Source organism: Pezoporus wallicus, unplaced genomic scaffold, assembly GCF_028554395.1.
Source record: "Pezoporus wallicus isolate ANWC-B61680 ecotype Strahan unplaced genomic scaffold, APGP_CSIRO_Pwel_v1 contig_6464, whole genome shotgun sequence".
Classification (NCBI taxonomy): domain Eukaryota; kingdom Metazoa; phylum Chordata; class Aves; order Psittaciformes; family Psittacidae; genus Pezoporus; species Pezoporus wallicus.
In genome coordinates, this window is record NW_026642130.1 from 7151550 (window position 1) to 7158049 (window position 6500).

Consider the following 6500-nt stretch of genomic DNA (forward strand, 5'->3'; position numbering starts at 1 on the left):
ACCTTGGTTTTGGGGAAATCATGTTGACAAACCCTTTACAAATCCTTGCAAAGAAAATGGGGAAGATCAGCTAAAAGAATTGTGAGTAATAGAAGTTATGGAATGTAGGCGTTTGGAGTGGGATATTAATTTTGTTCACAGTAGCTCTTAAGTTGCTGTATTTTGGATTGGTGACCAAACCCATGCTAGTAACATACCGATGTTTTAGCTTCTGCTGAACAGCGCTTACACAACATGAAAGCCTCTTGTATTTCTTGTGCTGCCCTGCTCTAAATAAGCTAGGGATGCACAAGAAGTTGGGAGGGGACACAGTCAGGACAGCTGATCCCAAATGACCAAAGCGGTATTCCATAGCATACAGCATCATGGTCAGGAATAGAAGATGGGGAAATAGGAGAAGGTAGGGCACACACACGCAAGCACATGTTCAGAGTTATGGCATTTTTCTCCCCAGGTAACCATTCTGTGTGATGAAGCCCTGCTTTCCTGGAGATGGATGGACACTTGCCTGCTAATGGGAGGTGGTGAATGAATTCCTTGTTTTGCTTTGCTTGCAAGCACACCCTTTGCTTTCCCTATGAAGCTGTCTTAACTCATAAACTGGGATGCATGGTCTTCTTGGTGGAGGTTCACATTCTCAGGGTCAAGCTGATTACTAGACATATTTTAAGAAAGAATTTTGTCCCACATAAGGCTGAAAACAATAATATTTTTTTTTTATCTTTCTTTTCTAGTGTTTCGTGACCTTGAACTTTCAGGAACCACTTTGCCTTAAGGATTTGGACAATGCACTTCATCTCTCCTGTTCTCCCCCTGTGGGTTTGGCAGTTCTCCAGGCTTCTGGTCTTTTGTTCTCAAGGTTTTGAATCTGACTTAGGATGCTTTGTAACATGTTTTATAGCAGACATGAATGGATATTCATTTGTGGATACAGATTTTGCTTTCTGTCATGACAGCAACAGTAGAGAGAATGGACCACCAATGCAGTCAGTGTGATCCCTGTATTCCTCTGGGAAAAAAACAACCAGTTGCTGAGGTCAAACAAAAAGTGCAGAGATAAGAATCAGGTCAGTGATTAAGAAGAGGGCTGTTAAGTAGTGAAAGCAATCAGTGAGCCTAGAACCATTCATTGCATGTAACCTGATTACATTAAGACTCCATTCTTACCAATGCCCTGCAGAAGTACAAATAGCTAAGATAAGACTAATAGTAACCCAGTGAGGGAAAACTGAGTTTAAGATATATGAGCTTCCCTTGTTAGCTGCAATTACATCTACACAATACTTCAGCTCTGGGTAGAGCTGCCTGACACCACTGTTTCTCCAGGGTTTATATCCTTCAATTGCGTACATGACTAGAAGTAGGAATTAACCTACGTAAGTGTGAGATAGTTGGAGAGTATAATAGGAAAAATTGCACACATTACATTTTTTTTTTCTCAGAAACTTGATCCTTTTCCTCCAGCAAACCAAACTACCATACTCATGTGTGACTGCTCTTCTGAGTATGTTGAAGAAATTGTCCTTGTTTAATTGCTGTTTTTTCTACCAGTTTCTTTTGCATCAACGTTTCTGTGAAGAAATATTGCCTGCATTTCTTCTTGTGAAAGCTACTTCTCCTGCACGAGTTTAACATAAACTTTAGTATTTTAAAGAAATTAATTACTATTCTAATCAGTTTGCTGGTGTCTATCTGATCCCTTTGGACTCATATATACTTCTAAGATAGATAGCTTTTTTTTCTCTACTATAAGCCAATCTTCCTTCATAACTCATGCACTCAGACCCTTAATCATATTGCGTGGCCTTTGCTGTGCCTTTTCATTATCAGCAATGTCCTTCCTATAATAAGTAGAGTTGATTCAGCTGATACTCATTAGATATGCTGTCTCCTCCAAATACCAAATGTTCCTGCAATATTCGGAGGAATTCCAGTGAATGTGCTATGGGAGATGAAAGTGAGAGAGGCAGCCATCTAATCTTCCAAACTTAAGTGTCATCTGGTTTTCAATGACTTTGAATATCAGTTTAGGTAGTTGTGAATTGGCTGTTGTGCCTGGTTGTACACTGTGCTGACTTCATGCCCCTTTCTAACACTTTCTCCTCAACATAATGTTAGAGAGGGGAGAAAATTCTGCATTTGCCTAAGATACGGTAATGTGAGTTAATGGAGCCCCTTCAGCCCCTTCAAACAGATCCCAGTTCACCATGTTAGGAGACAGATGGGGCACTGACGTCAGCTTCTGAATATGCTGGCTTATTTCTCTGCCCATGGACTTGATCTGTAACTAAATTATATCTTGATTTGCTCTTGAATTTCATTAACAGTATGATCAAAACTAAAAATATGATGTCAAATTATGGCCTCTGTAAATCTGATGGCTTTAAAAGAGCTGTGTGACAGGTAAATTAGTAGGGAATTTGGCTTAAGGAGACCAGAAGTGCACAATATTCCTAATGTAGTCTCATTACTGCCTTATTTAATAGAAAAAGACACCGATTATATATACAATGTAAATCCTAAGGCCTTTTCTGCTTCTGCCAAACACTGTAGAGAGGGATTTACTGCATTATCCATTATCACGTCCAAGTCTATTCTTGGTTTGTATTGTGCTTCATTTTAGGCTATAGTCTCTGTGGATAGTTTTGATCCTCCCTACTCTTATTACTTTATATTTCTCTATGCTGAACTGCATAAGCCAATTATCAGACCATAAACCTCAGCTATCCAAAACATTTTGAATGTGTATGCTCTGTGCCTTTGTGGCTGCTGCCCTCCTCCTATTTTGTGCCATTATCAAACAAAGGCATATTTTAAATATTGTCATACACGCCCCCCCCCAGCCCATTTCAGAGTCATTCTTAATTAGATAATGATTAATTAGATGTTTGTAAAGTACTTCAAAGAAAACCCAACAAAAACCAAAATGCTATAGAAGTGCAAAATATTAATATGCATCATTGCCAATGTTATTAACAATGAGCTTTGCTGCAACAACCCTGTCATTACTGTTCGTCATCTTGAATTGTCCGTTCCTTTCCAGCACGAACCATTTCCTCTTTACAAGCCAGCTTTTAATCCAATTCAGTGCATTTACTCTTTGTAACATGCTCTCTGACTTAGTAAAAAAGTCTCTCTGTAGTGTCATGTGGCACCAGGAGCAATTGTAAAATGCAGACAGATTATATGACCATCCTTTTTCCCCTGCATTAACAATCCAGCAATGTGTTCAAAGAATTCAAGCCAAATTGGCACACATGCTTTTCTTTTCAAGAATCCATGTAGTATCACCCTTACCAGGGGGTTGCGCTATATTGTGAGTACCCCTGTTGTGCAGAAAAAAATGCAGAGAACAAGACTGCTGACCTCGTAAGATGAAACTCGATAGGAATGCAGATGATTGTCTTGGTTAGTTTCAGGCGGTGAATTGAAAGAGAGAAGAGAGGGAAGGCATGTTTAAATGGGACCATGCTCTTTTCTATGATAATGCCCTGTTCCACTCCAAGACGTCACCTAGCTCTAAGTTTACAGAGGTCCTGAGTTTTAAAGAAAAAATCTGCTAAATGGCAGTAAACCAGTTCTAAGCCTAAAGCTTTCTAAACTGTAAGTAGCCTTTTCAGCTGAAAATTATGCTTTCAGTTAACACAACTGATGCAAATACAGTCACTTGGCAGTCTCTGCTCATCTACATCTGTTAGAACAGCGTGAGATCTGCTTGCCTGTTGGTCAGAGCCTTGCTCCAACATTCAGGTTCCAGGCAATTGTAAGTTTACATGGGCAGACTTGAAAACACTATGGAAAAATTCGCTTTTCTTCAGGAAGTCCCTTCACTGTGCCAACTGAACAACACTGGCAACATATGCCAGCTACAGTCAATTACACTAGCTTATACTAATATGACATGCAGAAATAAAGGCAGGCAAAAGAGTCCATGGCTCTCAGTAGCTGCCAAAAATGAAAACTGCATTGCCCTAGGTGCTGCAAAGACCATAAAGAGCACATCAGGGTATAAGCATTAGAGCCAGATGGAAAGAAGAAATATTGAAATGGTTAATAAAAGAAATGGAAATTTGGAACTCGTCCCAAGAAATAGCTGACAAACTACCAGCCCAGAGCTCTGTGGTAGTCAGCAGCAGCCCTATAGCACAGGGGAGTAGAGAATAAGATCTATAGTCAATAGCCTTTAAGTCTAGGAAAAGATCCTGAATGGGACTATGCATAGTGCAGTTATAGCTTTTCCTAGCAGGATAGCCATCTGACTCCTAGTCCACAGTCAAAGCTGAGACAAAAATCAATAGAAACCCCCCCTATAGCTATGTGATCCAAAGCCAATAAAGTTGGGTACATTTTCTGAAATGAAAGTTGCTTTGCTTTTATGCTGCTGACCTTCCTAAGGCTAAATACATAATCAGTGATTCTACTGTTTTCTATGTTCCTTTTGTTTGTCCTAGTACATGCCAGTGTCTGCAGAACTGAGTCTTAGTTCCCTATATTTAATAGTCACTATTAACAGTAGATGTCCTTTTAAAGACATTTTTAAAGACACACATATGTTTGAGAAAATGGCCTATAGGTGTGTCCTGCTTTGACTGGGATAAATTTCTTCATAGTAGCTAGTGTGAGGCAATGTTTTGGATTTGTGCTGGAAACAAGGTTGATAATACAGGGACATTTTAGTTGCTGCTGAGCAGTGCCTACAGAGTCAAAGCCTTTTCTGCTCCTCACCCCACCCCACCAGTGGGCAGGCTGAAGGTGCACAAGGAGTTGGGAGGGAGCATAGCCAGGAGAGCTGACTCTAACTGACCCAAGGGGTATCTCATAGCATATGGTATCATGCTCGACATATAAAGCTGAAGAAGAAGAATGACGAGGGGGACAGTGTCAGTGAAGGCATTTATTTTCCCAAATAACAGTTGTGTGTGATGGAACCCTGCTTTCCTGAGGATAACTGAACACCTGCCTGCTGATGGGAAGTGGTGAATGAATTCCTTGCTTTGCTTTGCTTGTGTTTGCAGCTTTTGTTTTACCTATTAAACTGTTTTTATCTCAACCCATGAATTTTCTCTTTTACTCTTCAAATCCTCTCCCCAGTCCCACTGGTGGGGGGGAGCGAGAGGCTCTGTGGGCTTTAGTTGCCAGCTGGGGTTAAACCATGACAACATGTTAGAAACAGCCTTCAAATGAACTTGTAGATATCAACATGTGATGACCATTAAAAAGCATCTAATACAGATGTTCCAGGAGAATGAACATCTGTGGAAAGTAAGCATAGGATACACCTCCAAACCATAGTCATAGTTTCAACTGTTTCACCTTGTAACTTCTAAGGACGGAGTCTGGGCTAGGTTGCTGGTGTTCATTTGTGTTCCGTTCTCATTACATTTTAAAAAGAAAGCCTCAGTCTCAGTTGTAGACCTTCTCAATAAACAGAAAATATTATTTTAAAGACTAACTGGTTATGCAGGGTTTCAGAAAGACACATCTCATGTTTTACTGGAGATGTTTAGTGGTGATGATGAAGCCAGCTGAGCTTTCAACCAGTAAAGGCTACCTGGTCTCTACTCCATGTCTCCCTTGTTTAAAAATGTGCCATGGAAACAACACTTTGCTGCTGCTGATTGCAGTAGATTCATTGCTTTCTTCTGGGAGCTCCGCAGGAATAAATATCACAGAAGGAGGTGTGCTGAGGTCAGCCATTGTATCCAGGATAGTCGCAGCAGCACAACCTGAGTCTCTGCCCTAGGTCTTCCACTATAAAAAATTTATAAAAAGAAAAAAGTTAACTTAATGAAAAAGAATTTCAAGCTGTGGAGATCTTCAGCAAAACCTGGGTTTTGCTGGTCTTCTCTATGCTACCAAAAAGCAACAGATAAAAAATGTGCAAGTGCGGGTGTGTGCATCAACCTGAGTGGCGCAGCCTAACCAACTTAGAGAGGGCTTGCAACCTGCAGCGGGGAAGAGACCCTTGTGTTTGTCTCAAAATAACTCAAAAGGAACTGACAGCTCGTTATCTCTCGGGCAGACGGCAGGGGGAGCAGAGCAGGGATTGGCTCCTCCAACGTGGAAGTGATGCTTCCCTGTGTCGTCTGCTCTGAGGTCCCGAAGATCAACTGGCCGGCAACGAACTGCCCGAAGCCAGTGGCTCAGAAACTGCGGCGCCTGCAAGGGCACAATGTAAGCTGGGTCTGGGGCTCATCAGAACCCCTATGGATGAGCCTCACCTGGGGGAACTTTTTGGGAGAGCCTGGCCCTAGAAAAAAGTAAAATCGTCCTTCAGCTGTGTCGTGTGCATCTTGGACAAAAATGGATTCTCTGATTACAAGGACTACAGATGAAAGGGCTTCCAATCGCTGACCAAAATGTGGACTGGATCCATGGGGTGGTGAGCCTATTTTTCTGTTTTCTTTCTTTTGTTTCTCCTTCTACTTTGGATCTTTTATAATAAGAAGAATTTGCCAAGACTTTTGTTCCTCCTGACAGAATTTAGGGAAGTTTATGAT